The sequence below is a fragment of the Helianthus annuus genome, chromosome 13 (genome assembly GCF_002127325.2).
Source record: "Helianthus annuus cultivar XRQ/B chromosome 13, HanXRQr2.0-SUNRISE, whole genome shotgun sequence".
Classification (NCBI taxonomy): Eukaryota; Viridiplantae; Streptophyta; class Magnoliopsida; order Asterales; family Asteraceae; genus Helianthus; species Helianthus annuus.
The window spans coordinates 135,967,112-135,984,148 of NC_035445.2; the positions used below are offsets into that span (position 1 = coordinate 135,967,112).

General features: G+C 40.7%; 1 long non-coding RNA gene across 1 annotated transcript; it reads right to left on the reverse strand.

The window, feature by feature from the left end:
- Positions 1-14,353: 14,353 nt before the first annotated feature.
- Positions 14,354-16,361, reverse strand: LOC110904446. Its single transcript, XR_002572534.2, has 3 exons — positions 16,246-16,361; positions 15,667-15,733; positions 14,354-14,525 (listed from the first exon to the last, which is right to left on the reverse strand). It is a non-coding gene; the product is annotated as an uncharacterized LOC110904446 (long non-coding RNA).
- Positions 16,362-17,037: the final 676 nt, after the last annotated feature.

The following is a 17,037-nucleotide window of genomic DNA, read 5'->3' on the forward strand; positions in this document are numbered from 1 at the left end:
TATGGGCAACTGATGTGGGGTTTATATACCAAATGAGCTCCCTCACCCATTAGACTAGTCTTTTGGGTTGAGTTTTCTTGTTTGGTATGAAACAGGTGCCTGGGTGGGGTGTAGTTATAGTATTTTCGGTATGGAATCCGATCAACAACATTTATTCCGAACAACAAGGGTTCTCGGGCCACCAACCTTTCTCTTCGAGCCATGCCTCGGTTAAAGCCAACTATCAACAACTGAAAGAAATCGTTCCCTTAGAACCGGCTTGTTCACATTATGACATCACAGCTGCCTTCATTAACCAAAGTGTGCCATATTTATCATATTTATCGGGTTTTCTCCTAAATTGGTGCATACGCATTATGCCTACTGGAGATGGTATAATTGAGTGGTTTAGTTAGTGGCACGATGATACTCCAGTGATCCAAATTTACCGTTAAAAAAAACCAAAGTGTCCCATCACGGGACATGGCCTGTAGTAAATGGTTTACTTGTTAGACTGGCTCCAATGCAACGGTCTGCATTTACTACACGCATCCTAGTCATCAATGCCACATCAACTTTTTACCCATCCTTCTCACATGCACTCTCTCTCCTCTTTTTAACTCTAACCCATCATTCTCACATGCATCTCGTTTCTCTTCCACATCACCAATTCTTTTTCTATTTTTTCTTTAAAAACTTTTATTTTGTAATATTAAAAAATATTTAATAAATAAATGTAAAAGGTATTTAAATAATAAAAAATAAAAAAACAAGATAAAATTAAATAAAAATTAAACTTGCATTACATAAAAAAGAAATTACATTTTCCTAATAAAAAATTACAAATACTCAAATTAAACTAGAACTAAATTTAAAAATGACAACAAAACTTAATGAAACCAGAACCTAAAATTAAGCTCTCGAATATACTCTTCATTAGCTTGATTAGCTTGCTTAAGATTCCAGAGATGTTCCATTAGACGTTGCGTAGTGCGATGTGAGTATATTTGCTTCGTAAGGATCTAAACCTCTCCAGATAGCGTGCAAATTCAGTGGGTGCACCTCCATTATAACTTGATGGCTCAGGCTCATCTTCTGCACGGGACCAATCAGTTGTTGTATGACCTTCATCTTCTACAATCATATTTTGTAGAATGAAACTAGGGATATGGTTTTGCTTGTGAAAATTGAGAAAAGTTCTATGTTTGTGAGAAAAGAGTGAATGATGGTTGTTGTGGTTTTTTCTGATCATCATCGTTTAACAAACCACTGAAAGAAAATTGACGTCTTGGATCCATTTTGAGAGTGTGATATTGAAAAAATTTGAGACTTTGTAAGATTTTGGGGGTGAAAAATGAGTTTAATAGGGGAAAAAAACTAGCCGTTTTTTTTAAATATAGCTGTTGGAAATAAAGAAAACATTTTTTTTAAAAAATAGTCGTTGGGCTTTTTTTTAGCTGATACTAATTTTTTAATGAATGGGCCCACCCTCTCTCTACACTTGGCTACAACCCACATACAAGCTCTTCACTTTATCCTACACTCCATTCCATCCTTTCCAAGTGCAGCATGCCAGCTCATTAAATGCATCCCCCAACATACACATTGGGGTAGTCTTATAGATCTAAGTTTTATTGTTATTATTAGATAGTCTTAGGGGGTAAGGGTGGTCATCACTCATCACTCACCACTCACTCACTCACAACTTCCAATCAAGTTCCGGCACATTATCGAGCTTTATTCCATCATTAGTGATGGATTTTAGTGGAAATGTCCATCACTCACCACAACACCCAACAATTTCCCCCACAACCAACAATTTCCCTCATAACAATTTACTTCTTCACACGTGATAAATAATAATATCATGCATTTTAAATTTGACGCGTTTTAAGTTTTGGTGGCGATGGTGTTTTGTGGACAATCATGCGTGACGTTTCAGTCATCATTGACCATCCCGGGTGGCCTTATAGATCTAAGTTTTAATGTTGTTATTATTGTTAACGTTAAAGTCATTATTGTTTAGATTCAGAAGTTTTTAAGTTTAAAATATAATCGAGTGATAATGGAATCAAGTAAAGCGAGTTCCACCACCTATAGTGGGCCCAGGTGAGTTTTCTCCTTCATGTCTCAAGTTCGAGTCTGGGTAATAGGGGTTTCTCATTGAAGGTTTAAATTGGGGATCTGTTGTGCACGGGGCTCGCTAGCGCGAAACCGGTTAAGACAACGTATGCTAGACCTCCCGATATTCGCGAATAATTCACACCTTTCAAAAAAAACGAGTCAACATTTTAAATAGTTTTTAACAAAATATAAGAATAATATGCATCGATATAAAGTGTCAATTATATATTGTATTTATTATAAAAAAAGGTTAACGTTCGTTCTCGGAAATTCAAAGTTCAACAATTACCATAGTTCCGGAAAATATTAACCGTTGTCTATCAAAATTCAACCACCACTTTAAGTTGGTTACAGCAAAATTAATTAAGACTAACAAACAAAACTAATTTTTGAAATGTCACATTCCAAATATGAAATATTTAATACCTTATAACTTAGGGGTTGTTTGACAACTTCTGAATGGATAGGTAAGTGTTGAACTAATAAGAAAGGTCTGAACTATTAAAAGTTAGCATATTGCTTAACTGTTTAGAGGTAAATGTCTGACTAATTCAGATAAAAGATTTTAACCATTTAGACTCAGTATAATGCTTAACTATTCAAAGATAAATGTATGAACCATTCAAACATCTGTTTACAAAACAAACAGTCTAAACCATTAAATGTTGAACCATTACAAACAGCTAAAACAAACACTCACTTATCTTTTAACTTAACAAAGCTCAAGTTCAGCTAATTTTAAACTCTATGTTCAATGTTCCACCTTTACTTGGCAGTGTTTTATTCAAGTACAAGCTTGGCTTGAACTTAATTAATTATTATCAGGTACTCTATTTATGTACACATATAAATCTAACGACGAAGGTTCATTTAAGAATAAATTTAATGTGAGAATAAAAAGAAGAAAGGACATAATGGTAAAACCTTACAGAATTTATAACTCCTCCCATTAATTATGCTATCTCTCATTAATAAAACAAAAAACATTTTATCCTACACATTTCAAAATTTATGCTACATATATCTTACACTTACCGGAATTTACCCTACGCATATCTAAGTTTATCCTACACATTTTAAAATTTATCCTACACATGTCGAAAATTGTCTTTCACCATAAATTATTTTATCTTGAAAGAGTAAGTAAATTTACAAGTGAGTTATAAATTTACCTATATGTCCTTTTTAATACATTAAATACACATATTAAATGAAGTAAAATGGAGCATTTCTATTGGTTTAAAACTTATTCTTTTTATTATTACAAAAATTTTTATTCTCATTTGAACTTTACACTATAACTATATTTATTCAAATATATAATATAATATATTATCTAGAGAAAAATGCAATTTGCATCCCTGTGGAATGTGTGAAACATCAACCTAAGCCCCTAAATTCATTTTTTTGGTTTTTTGAGCCCCTGAGCTTATAAATTCATAACAGTTTGAGTCCCTCCGTCAGTGTTCCGTCTGTTTGACTGCTTGACAATTGTGAAATGTCCTTTATACCCTCAACTCTTAATGATAAACAAATATGAATGATCAGAACGATCACACTTCTCAAGAAACTCATTGAAATATTTTCTCTCAAGTCCCAACACCGATCTTCATCTTCATCATCTTCATCTTCATCTTCTGTAATCTCCACCGATCATCATCTTCATCTTCATCTTCATCATCTTCATCTTCATTGAATCTCTTCACCGGCCATTTGTTGTTATAACAATCCAAGGTAAAATCACATACCTAAAATATGATCGACACTATGTTTTTGATATGCTAGAATGTAACAGGTTTTATGTGAAAATATTGTTTGATTCTTGTGGGTTTTTGTCTCAGGTATCAAAACAGAGTTTTGGGTTTTGGTTATTATGAAGGTTTGTTTCAGGTTTTGTGTGAAAATATTGTTTGATTCTTGTGGGTTTTTGTCTCGGGTATCAAAACAGAGGTTTTGTATGATTCTTGTGGGTTTTTGTCTCGGGTATCAAAACAGAGGTTTGGGTTTTGGTTATTATGAAGGTTTGTTTCAGGTTTTGTGTGAAATATTGTTTGATTCTTGTGGGTTTTTGTCTCGGGTATCAAAACAGAGGTTTTGTTTGATTCTTGTGGGTTTTTGTCTCGGGTATCAAAACAGAGGTTTGGTGTCACACCCCAACCGATGGCGGAATCATCGGGGCATGGCACTGAGCGAAACAGATTGTCCAGAAGTTTCCATAACAATTATCATTACCAATCAATTTAAAGTAACATGTCCTATACCATGCCTCAAAAGGTAAACAAATTATTACAGACAAAATCAAGGCAAATCGTTCTATTCCGACAACTCAGATTTTCAAATAGAGCAATTGTTTATCTGCTTCTAGAGACTCCTGATTACATTAGTATAGACAACTATTTGTTGGCCTCTAGAAACTTATTATAGCCTCGCTTTCCTAGCAGATAAGCATCCTAATTACCTGTCACATACGTTAAAATAAAGTCAATACACATAGTGTAAGGGTGAGCATACAAGTTTGATAATAGCATATAGAGTTCGAAATAGTTTACGCATAACCAACACGTACACAGAGGAAAACGAAACATGTTAATTATCGACATGGATCTATCGATACCAATGACTGCGGGTTGACTGCCCAAGATAGTTCGTAATACATGATCACCACCGTAATCCATGCAAATAATTGTCCATAATAACCCCCGTGTGAACGGGTGCTGAGTCCAAACTATAGTACTATCGTCGTTAAGGCAGGTAGAAAACATTCCATGTGTAAACATAACAACAAGCATTCATTAAGTCACGTAATACATGCGGTAACGGTTAGCGTTTAAAGTATTGCGTAGTGTGTTCGATTGTGATTTTGTATAAGTAACGTATGTAACACCTAAAGGTGCATAAAGCAAAAAGGGATCGAGTATACTCACAGCGGTTGATGGATTGAAGGGAGCGTTTGAGAGTAAGGTTAGCCGGAATAGTTCGATAGTATAACGATAAGTAACGCGTAAAACGGAAACAAGTGTTGATGGGTCGGTAAGCTGGTCGATCAGATGGCTGTCCGATCGGTCAGCTGGCCGTACGCGTGACAGTCTGTTCGGACTGTTGTTCGATCGGACGGTAGTCCGATCGGATGACTGTTCGAGTGGATTGTTTCTTCCTTTGAGTAGGATGTGTTTGTGTTTGATGGTTTGGCTTTTGAAGTTTTTGTTGTAGCATTTGAAAACATTGAAGTATCTTTACCTCTTAGGTCGGTCGATCGGACGGTCGTTCGATCGGCTGGTACTTCAGTGAGACAAGTTCTCAGCAGGATGTCACTCGATCGGACAGTAGTTCGATCGGGTGGCATTCCTAGTGCATTGAACATGTTGAAAAAATCGATCAAGTGTTAAAGCCTAAGTATCTCATGATCCGAAGAGTAATCCGATCGGATGGCAATCTGATCGGTTAGCAGTTCGTTCAATACTCAAACTTTAGTTAATAATTGGTTAAGTGTGGGACCCAAGTGCTAGTCGTTCGGCTGATTGTCCGTTTGGCTGACTATCTGTTCGGACAGCAGTCCGATCGGACAGTACCTCGTCCTAATCGTCCTGTTCATCTCACACTTGGTTGTTTTGATTGTTTGTCGTTTTATCGAGGTATTTTGATAACGAGTTAAACGACAGGAACCTTGTCATTACTTGGTTCTCCTGATCGGACAGGAATCACCCAAATCCGATTAGTGAACGGTTCGGGGCGGTGGTTCTTGTTCAATCTGAAATCGGTGAACCTCGTGGATAAAATCCGGATCTTGGCCACACAACCACCAGAATAATTAGTATGTCGGCACAAGCTCCGTTTCTATCCGTTTGGGTATTGGGTGTAAAAGAGTTGAAAGAAAGTTAGAAAGCATTCTCTCAATCCTTTTTCACCGTGAATATGTTTAGATCTATGAAAGATCTTTGTTAGTTTATGTGGAAATCGGTTAGATCTAAGTTGTTCTTGGTGGATTGAGACCAAAACATGAAGTTCTTCAAGAACACATGATGACGCCATCCTAGAACACCTTGAATCTTGGTGATTTCACGGTCAAATGTTAAGATTCGAAGGATAGAAAGGTGTAGGAGTGCGTGTAGATCAAGAAAGTACAAGATTTAGGGCGAGATCTTACGGGAATCGAGAGAAATCTGAAGAAAAGTTAGGAACACGAGTTGGTCGGACGTCACTTGCCAAAAGTAGTAGGTTGGAGAGTGACAAGGGGTATTTATAGGATTCCAAAAGAGGAAAGGCCTGGTCGATCGGACGACAGCTCGATCGGACAGCATGTCCGGTCGGACGGCTGGTCGATCGGCTGGTCGCCTGATCGATCGGTCGCCTTTGTCGAGTATTCGGTGCGACGAGTTTTGCTGTTTCGATTTCGATTGCGAGCGAGGCGAATGCGATAGACTTTACTATTTAAATGACTTTTAATCCCAACCATTCATATCTTGCGCTATCTCTTCTCCACTAATTATCATACTATATTAATATACAATCATCCTTATTTCGTATTCGTTTTGCGATGGCGATTCGATTGCAATTCGATTGATTACCACACATAACATAAATAAACACGCACAAGTAACACATAAGGCACACACACACATATAGCAATCACCCAAGTTGCGTAATTCGAGTTACGAGTGCGATGATGATTAGATTAGTTCGATTAGCGTTTAATTGACTTTATCGCATTGTTACTTCCTATTATTCACAGTCGGAAAGCGATTCATATCGATAAACATTCGATTACTGCGATTGTAATTAATTACTCTACATAATACAACTAACGTAAAATATAAATAGACTAACTACAGTCAAAGAAGTCAAAACAGGGATTGAGCAAGGAGAGACAGATCGCAATTAGCAATCTTTTCCTCCTTTGACTTCAATCTTGACTTTGACTTCGCCTTCATGTCGCTTTCGAGTTCCCAAGTGAACTATGCGCCTCGTTTGCCTTCCCATCGGACTTTCACAATAGGAATGAGCGAGCGTCTGAGTTGCTTAGTTTGGCGATCCATGATTTCGACAGGCTTCTCCATGAAGTGTAGTGTTTCGTTTATTTGGAGGTCATCGAGATGTACAATTAAATCATGCTCAGCCAGGCACTTTCGGAGGTTTGACACGTGGAAAGTCGGGTGGACGTTACTAAGTTCCTCCGGTAGTTCGAGTCTGTAGGCGACTTTTCCGATCCTTTCCAGAATCTTGAAAGGTCCAACATATCGGGGCGCTAGTTTCCCTTTCTTGCCGAAGCGGACCACACCCTTCCAAGGTGATACCTTTAGGAGTACGTAGTCGCCAACGTCAAACTCAAGGGGCTTGCGTCGTCTATCGGCGTAACTTTTCTGTCGACTTCAAGCTTTCAACAAGTTGTCTCGGATTTGAAGGACTTTGTCGGTCATTTCTTGTAGTAGCTCGGGACCGGTTAATTGCGAGTGACCGATCTCGTGCCACATATTTGGCGATCGACATCTTCTTCCATATAGAGCCTCGAATGGTGCCATTTGGATGCTGGTATGATAACTGTTGTTATACGAGAATTCGACTAACGGCAGATATTTATCCCAATTACCACCGAAATCTATAACACACGATCGGAGCATGTCTTCAAGAGTACGGATCGTTCTCTCAGTCTGGCCGTCGGTTTGAGGATGGAATGCGGTACTCAGATTAAGCGTAGTACCAAGAGCAGCTTGAAACGTTTCCCACAGTCGCGAGGTAAACCGAGCATCACGGTCAGAGATGATGTCGCGAGGCGTACCATGATTACAAATGATCTCGTCGGTGTAGATTTGGGCTAATCGTTCCACCTTGTAGTCTTCCCGTATTGGCAAAAAGTGGGTTGATTTGGTTAAACGATAAACAACAACTAAATGCTGTCGTGACCTGATGACGTGTGTGGAAGCTTTGTTATGAAGTCCATAGCTATACTCACCCACTTCCACATAGGGATTGGGGGTTGCTCGAGTAAGCCAGAGGGCCTTTGATGTTCAGCCTTGACCCTAGCACAAGTCAGGCACTTCCCAATGTAGAGAGCAATATCCCTTTTCATACCCGGCCACCAGTACTTGTAACAAAGATCCTGGTACATTTTGTCGGCACCGGGATGAATAGAATACCAGGATTTGTGGGCTTCGTCCATCAAAATCTGTCGTAAATTGGTCCGCTTAGGGATCCAAATTCGGTCCAGGAAGTGGAATATCCCATTCGATTTATTCACTAGCTGAGCTCCATCTTGATAGATTCTCTCCTTCTTCAAGGTGCGTTCATTAAAACAAGCATGTTGGGCTTCGTGGATAAGAGTTTCGAGATCGTATTGGGCTTGGGTATTGCGAATGCTGAGCAAATAACTCCGTCTGCTGAGTGCGTCGGCAACGACATTAGCTTTGCCTGGGTGATAACGAATCTCACAGTCGTAATCGTTGAGAAGTTCTACCCATCGGCGTTGACGCATATTAAGTTCCTTCTGATCAAAGATATGTTGTAGGCTCCTATGATCGGTGAAGATCATACACTTGGTACCATATAGGTAGTGTCGCCAAATATTTAATGCAAAAACAACCGCGCCTAGCTCGAGATCATGGGTTGTATAGTTCTTCTCGTGGACTTTGAGCTGACGAGATGCGTACGCTATAACCTTTTCCCGCTGCATAAGAACACAACCAAGACCAAGGTTGGAAGCATCACAATAGACAATGAAACCATCGCTTCCGTCGGGCAATGTGAGAACAGGAACATTGCAAAGCATGTGCTTGAGGGTCTGGAAGGCAGACTCTTGTTCAGTTCCCCAAACAAAAGACCTGTCCTTATGCGTAAGAGCGGTAAGCGGCACAACGATCTTTGAGAATCCTTCGATAAATCGTCGATAAAAGCCCGCTAGTCCGAGAAAGGAACGGACTTCAGACGGGTTCTTTGGCGTAATCCAACTTTTAACTGCTTCAATATTCGCGGGATCAACGTGAATACCTTGACTATCTACAATGTGACCCAGAAATTGAACCTCCTCTAGCCAAAATTCGCACTTGGAGAACTTAGCATAGAGTTGATTCCCCTAGAGTAGTTTGAGAACCAAACGTAGATGTTGCGCGTGTTCGGCTTTCGATTTGGAATAGATCAAGACATCGTCGATGAACACGATGACGAAATGGTCCAGAAATGGCTTACACATGCGATTCATCAGATCCATGAAAACCGCGGGTGCGTTGGTTAAACCGAAAGGCATAACAACGAAGTCATAGTGGCCGTAACGAGTGCGAAAGGCGGTTTTGGGTATATCTTCCTCCTGAATGCGTAGTTGATGATAGCCTGAGCGTAGATCGATCTTCGAGAAACACGTAGCACCTTGTAGCTGATCAAACAAATCGTCAATGCGAGGCAGGGGATAACGGTTATTGATGGTTAGCTTATTCAATTCCCGATAGTCGATGCACATCCTGAACGACCCATCCTTCTTTTTGACGAAAAGGACCGGCGCGCCCCAAGGAGAGGTGCTCGGGCGAATGAAGCCTTTCTCAAGTAATTCCTGGAGTTGATTTGAGAGTTCACGCATTTCGGACGGCGCGAGTCGATAAGGAGCTTTGGCAACAGGGTTGGCTCCAGGAATGAGGTCGATACGAAAGTCGATATCACGACCTTGGCGGTAATCCAGGAAGATAATCAGGGAACACCTGAGGAAATTCACGGACCACAGGAACGTCTTTTACTTCAGTCTTCCTTTTCTTTTCCTTCTCCACTACTACAATGTTAGCCAAGAAAGCTCTGTATTCCTTGCGGAGATACTTGCTAGCTTGGACACATGACATGAGTTTGAGGCCTTTCGAAGCAGTTTCGCCATAGACACACAATAAATCACCATTCGCGAGCGAGAATCGAATCATCTTGTCGAAGCATACAATTTCAGCATAGTTTTCGCGAAGAAAGTCCATGCCTACTATGACGTCGAAACTTCCGAGTTGCATTGGGATAAGGTCGATTGGGAAGATGTGATTGTTGAGCTCAAGAGTACAATCACGAAGAACAGAATTTACGGCGACAGTTCTTCCGGTAGCGACTTCAACATCGAATGTCGAGGGGAGATAGGAGCGTTTACGACTAAGGAGCTTCTCGAATTCAAACGACACAAAGCAATTATCGGCTCCAGTATCAAGCAAACACGATGCATAAATACCATTCACAAGGAACGTACCATTGACCACGTTGTTGTCAGTCTGGGCTTGGCGCACGTTGATGTTGAAAGTTCTGGCGCGTGCGGCTTGCTGCTGCTGCTGAGGCTGTTGTTGTTGATGCGGCTGCTGCTGGGGCTCTTGTTTCACAACCCTGTTCGGGCACATGTTTGCAAAGTGGTTAGGATCACCACATGCGAAGCAGACTCGGGCGTTGACCGCGGGTGCCTGAGTTGCTTGTTGGCCTTGCGGAGCCGGGAGCAGAGTTTGATGAGCAGTGGCTTGAGCTGCGGTGTTGCGGGGACCAGTACGGCAGTTGGCAGTAAAGTGGCCGTACATGTTGCAGTGAGCGCAGAAACGACAGGCAAGACCCACTGGATGGTGATAAGAGCATGTTGGGCAAAGCGGGTGGGGGCCTGTGTATGCACGTTTTGCCGGTGGTGCATAAGTAGTTGGAGCTGGACGATGATGGTGCTGCTGCTGGGCTGGTACGGCCTGGAGAGGAGCAGCAGTGGTAGTGACGGCACAGTTCTTGTTGCTGGAGCTGCTGTTGTTGTTCTTCTTCTTTCGGCGTGAGGACTTTGACGGTTGAGCGGCAGCGGTTCGGCAGTTGGAGCGGCGGTGGTAGCTTGATGCAGGTGCTTCGAACTTTTATCCCAGACACCCGCCTTGACCTGCTTGTCGTTGATTTCAGCGGCCAGTAAGTAGGTTTCTTCGATCTTCTTAGTCTTAGCCGCTTGCACGAAATCTGCAACACAGTCAGGCAGGGCTCGGATATACTTCTTGATTGCCATGTCAGAAGTCTTCACCTGATCAGGGCAGATGATGTTGAGCTGCTTGAATCGAGCAGTTAGAGCAGTGTTCTCACCATCCTTCTGCTTTATGTGTCAGAATTCATCTTCTAACTTTTGACGTTCATGAGGAGGACAAAATTCTTCCAGCATGACCTCCTTGAGTTCGTCCCACGACAGACCGTAGGCTGCATCATTCCCTCGTTTGTTCCTCTCGGCCGTCCACCAGTCTAGTGCGCGGGACTGGAAGACGCCAGTAGCGTTGAGAGTGCGGAGATCGTCAGGGCAACCGCTCTGTCGTAGAGTTACCTCAATGGAATCAAACCATTGGAACAACGCTGTAGGACCTTCCTCGCCAGTGAATTCCTTTGGCCCACAAGCCTTGAACTGCTTGAAACTGAAGGCAGCTTTGGGAGTAGCTTTAGGAGCTTCGGTTCTCGACTCCTCAGATGATTTGCTGACGTTTTCGTAGACATCACTCACAGCTTTTGCTACTTGTTTAGCGATGATAGCAGCAAGACGTTTATCTCTCTTTTCTTGGCGAGAAAGTGGGTGACGGGATCCTGATGACGGTCCGGTTGACATTGTCTGCAACAGACATCGTCATAGGTCTCAGACACATCAAAATCGGATCTCCCTCACACGTCTAATACTTACTAAAGTTTAGATACAGATGCGCATAATTACATAAACACATAGGCACGAAATCACATATTCACATAAACATAATAGCACGTAAGCACGTAGGGCACAAAAGCACAGAAACACCTACGCAGGTAATCACAGAGGCACCGAAGCAAATACGCACACAATTCTCCTAGTAGCACATAGAGTATTCTGACAGCCTTAGAGTTCGCGAGCATTCGAATATAGCGATCGCGTTTAGCATAGTGATTATTTATAGTATAAGCGTATAGTATAACGAGCATTGTAGCATACGGCGTTTCCTTATAGTAGTAACGATTTGTTAACGTTTTGAGATAAAAGAGCAATGCGGGGCGTGTGTGTCGATCAAAGTGAATGCAAAAATCGAATAAGTTTCCAAAATTTAAACACACAAACAGGTAAATGCACATAAACACATAAAAATCAACGAGTCATCAGAGTCAGCGGTTGCGGGCTCAGAATCAAAACACATAAAAATCGAGAAATAGATTGTCTGCGGCTATTAGACATTGACTACCCAAAGCGATTCGACTATTCTCAAAGACTTGTTGTACACATTTTGACCTTCAGGATTGTGCTCCTGCCTCGATTCTTGGGCATTTGGCACACCTCCTGTTAGTCATATCGTGACTTCAGGTCGTTGGAGTCCGTCAAGACTTTGGTGAGAGTTTTATAAAAACCAAATAAAGGTCGAAACAAGTCGTCAAGGTTAGGGTTTCACCCCTGGCTTAACAACTTCATTCCTATTTTTAATAGAATAGAGGAGATTATTCATCAAATTATGGATTTCACTCCTGATTTGGCATAATTCTCCCCGTTGATAAGTAAAATGCAGGTTGATCAAGCAGATTTTAGTCGAGAGTTTGCGGTTTTCACACCTAATCTCGACTTAATCGCTTGTCTTTATTTGAAAATTCGAGTGCAGTGATAGTGTAGCGTAGGCGAGAATGGCGAAGAATAGCATTAAGCTCATACATAATCCCTACTGGATATGCACGAGTCGGTCTACGGTTCCTAACTATAGACTAGGTCTCTAAGACATCAACCCGGACTAGGTCGAGTCTTGCCTAATTCCCTATAGTTATGGCTCTGATACCAATCTGTCACACCCCAACCGATGGCGGAATCATCGGGGCATGGCACTGAGCGAAACAGATTGTCCAGAAGTTTCCATAACAATTATCATTACCAATCAATTTAAAGTAACATGTCCCATGCCATGCCTCAAAAGGTAAACAAATTATTACAGACAAAATCTAGGCAAATAGTTTTATTCCGACAACTCAGATTTTCAAATAGAGCAATTGTTTATCTGCTTCTAGAGACTCCTGATTACATTAGTACAGACAACTATTTGTTGGCCTCTAGAAACTTATTATAGCCTCGCTTTCCTAGAAGATAAGCATCCTACTTACCTGTCACATACGTTAAAATAAAGTCAATACACATAGTGTAAGGGTGAGCATACAAGTTTGATAATAGCATATAGAGTTCGAAATAGTTTACACATAACCAGCACGTACACATAGGAAAACAAAGCATGTTAATTATCGACATGGATCTATCGATACCAATGACTGCGGGTTGACTACCCAAGGCAGTTCGTAATACATGATCACCACCGTAATCCATGCAAATAATTGTCCTTAACAACCCCCGTGTGAACGGGTGCTGAGTCCAAACTATAGTACTATCGTCGTTAAGGCAGGTAGACAACATTCCATGTGTAAACATAACAACAAGCATTCATTAAGTCACGTAATACATGCGGTAACAGTTAGCGTTTAAAGTATTACGTAGTGTGTTCGATTGTGATTTTGTATAAGTAACGTATGTAACACCCAAAAGTGCATAAAGCAAAACGGGATCGAGTATACTCACAACGGTTGATGGATTGAAGGGAGCGCTTGAGAGTAAGGTTAGCCTGAATAGTTCGATAGTATAACGATAAGTAACGCGTAAAACGGAAACAAGTGTTGATGGGTCTGTCAGCTGGTCGATCGGATGGTTGTCCGATCGGTCGGCTGGCCGTGCGCGTGACAGTCCGTTCGGACAGTTGTCCGGTCGGACGGTAGTCTGATCGGATGACTGTTCGAGTGGATTGTTTCTTCCTTTGAGTAGGATGTGTTTGTGTTTGATGGTTTGGCGTTTGAAGTTTTTGTTGTAGCATTTGAAAACATTGAAGTATCGTCGATCGGATGGTTGTCCGATCGGTCGGCTGGCCGTGCGCGTGACAGTCCGTTCGGACAGTTGTCCGGTCGGACGGTAGTCTGATCGGATGACTGTTCGAGTGGATTGTTTCTTCCTTTGAGTAGGATGTGTTTGTGTTTGATGGTTTGGCGTTTGAAGTTTTTGTTGTAGCATTTGAAAACATTGAAGTATCTTTACCTCTCAGGTCGGTCGATCGGATGGTCGTTCGATCGGCCGGCAACCCGTTCGGCTGGTACTTCAGTGAGACAAGTTCTCAGCAGGATGTCACTCGATCGGACAGTAGTTCGATCGGGTGGCATTCCTAGTGTAACACTCGTCTTATAATTTCATTTTATAACCATAAAATACAGACTTTTTAAATTCAAAATACATGACCAACAAAAGCTTAGTTAATAACTAAGATGTACCTCGTTATAGTATTTAAACATAGTCGACTAACTAGATTAAAATGTTCAACATTCAAAAGAGTTTACAAAACAACATGTTTTAAACTAGATTAGATTAGCGCGGAAGCATTCAAAACTTGTGTTCGGTTCTTGATTCCCTTGCTTGATCAACATCCACAACAAACGAGCATCACCTATGGTCAAAACCACAATAATCGTTAGTTTTGACAACTTAATATTAAGTAACAATGAGTTCTATTGCTTAAATAATGAAAAACAAACAAATTTACTGCCAAACTGTGAGCCACAGTTCAGGACTGTGGCCCACGGTTCACCCAGCTCCAAAACAGAACTGCCAGACTATGAGCCACGGTTCAGGACTGTGGCCCACGGTTCGCCCAACTTAAAACAGAATTGCCAGACTGTGAGCCACGATTCGGGACTGTGGCCCACAGTTCGCCCAGCTCAGCCTTCATATGTTTTTTTTTTCGCTTAATTCCCCGTAACTTTTTATTTACATATCCGTTTTAGCCGATTCTTTTTCCTATATGTCCGTATTAAAATTACGGATCTAACCATATAAATTTCACTTAACGAAACCCGGATTATGAACGAATGGCCCACAAAATCCTTGTTTCGATTATTCGACCCATTAACTATGTGTGCAATTTGTTCGCCAATTTATTCTTTGGCATTCTAATCTTATTTACCCATTCCCCGGGCTAGAAATTCTTGGCGTATCCGTACCATTACATGGCTTTACGCTCGTATTCGAACTTCGTGCTTGTTTTCTATAAATTCAAGCATTCCCACTTTATGCAATTCTTACAACTAGTTTCTACCATTTGACCCGATAACACGGATTCATAACCTTAACTTAGCATAACCATTCATTGCTAAAATTGCTATCTAGCTCTAGCGCAATATGAGACTTTCAAATCTTTACGCGCAAGAATCGATATAAGGACATAGTTTTGACCCGTTTGGTTGACGAGTGAAAATCCTCACTTTAATGTCAAGCCAAACTATTTCTAACCAATATTTTGACCCGTTCTGTATGATACACCGAACGATTCTAACCGCTCATTTCAACCCGTATGGTTTATTCCCACCATACTTTAACCATTTACTTTGACCCATTTGGTTTTCCGAGTGAACTTCGTCACTTCCACGGCTTACCAAACCTACTCTAATCATTAAATTTGACCCGTTTGATCTATCGAGTGAACTTCGTCACTTCAATGACACATCAAACGCGCATATCACACCACGATACTATTAACAAGCTATAACTAAACATTCTTGCATAACGTAACAAAACTAATAGTTACGTACCTTCAAAGCACTCCCTTAAAGCGCGTATCACCACCGGCTTGTCCGCTTGACGTCCCGGTTTCCTTGCCTATAGAGTTCAATCACAATTTATTTAGAACTCTTTTCTTAACATATATCACATAGTTTGCCGAAACTTTACAAATATGCGTTTTAGCTCTAATTTAAGTTTTAAGCCTTCTTTGAGGCATTTTTACAAACACCTTAAAGGCACAAATTTCTCACAATTCATTATCAAGTTCATAACTTGTTATATAGCCAAGATTAACATCAATCGGACAATTTCATATCAATTTTAACATCAACCAACTAGAAATTACTTCATAAAAATCAGATTACACTAGAACAACAACCAAAATCCTAGTATTTGTCAAGTTCCCACAAAACCCACTAATCACCTTCATTGGTGTTTATGGATTTTACAAGAATTAAGCATGATTTCAACATATAATTGTCTAGGGTTCACTCCTAGACACAATATTATTCCTATATCATTCATATATCATTCATGCAACAACAAATTTCGAATTCTCTAAGTTCATCCAGAAATTCAAATAGAGATTTCTTATAAAATTCACATACCTTATGATCCCCTTACAGTGGAGATCACCAATCTAAGCTCGAATTTCGTTTTGGAACTGATTTGTGCCTCCAATTTGTGAGTTTTGTGTAATTTAGAGTTTGATGGAGGTTCTTGGTCGCCCCCTGTATTCGATTCGATCTAGACACACACTCAATGTGTGTGTTTGGTGTTTTTATTTTGTTTTTAATAAGTTAAGTTTCAAACTTAACACCTTTAGTCCCCCATCTATTATCAGGTTTTTATCTTAGGTGTTTTAACTCACTAGCATGCCACTACAAGGCTTTTCCTTTAACTAGGTTATTCTCTTCCTGGTTAATTCATTTTGTTTATTTACCAATATTGTATTTATAATAACAAATTTATATTTTCGGGGTGTTACACCTAGTGCATTGAACATGTTGAAAAAATCGATCAAGTGTTAAAGCCTAAGTATCTCATGATCCGAAGAGTAATCCGATCGGATGGCAGTCCGATCGGTTAACAGTTCGTTCAATACTCAAACTTTAGTTAATAATTGGTTATGTGTGGGACCCAAGTGCTAGCCGTTCGGCTGATCAGTCGTTCGGCTGACTGTTCGTTCGGCTGACTGTCCGTTCGGACAGCAGTCCGGTTGGACAGTACCTCGTCCTGATCGTCCTATTCGTCTCACACTTGGTTGTTTTGATTGTTTGTCGTTTTATCGAGGTATTTTGATAACGAGTTAAACGACAGGAACCTTGTCATTACTTGGTTCTCCTGATCGGACAGGAATCACCCAAATCCGATTAGTGAATGGTTTGGGACGGTGGTTC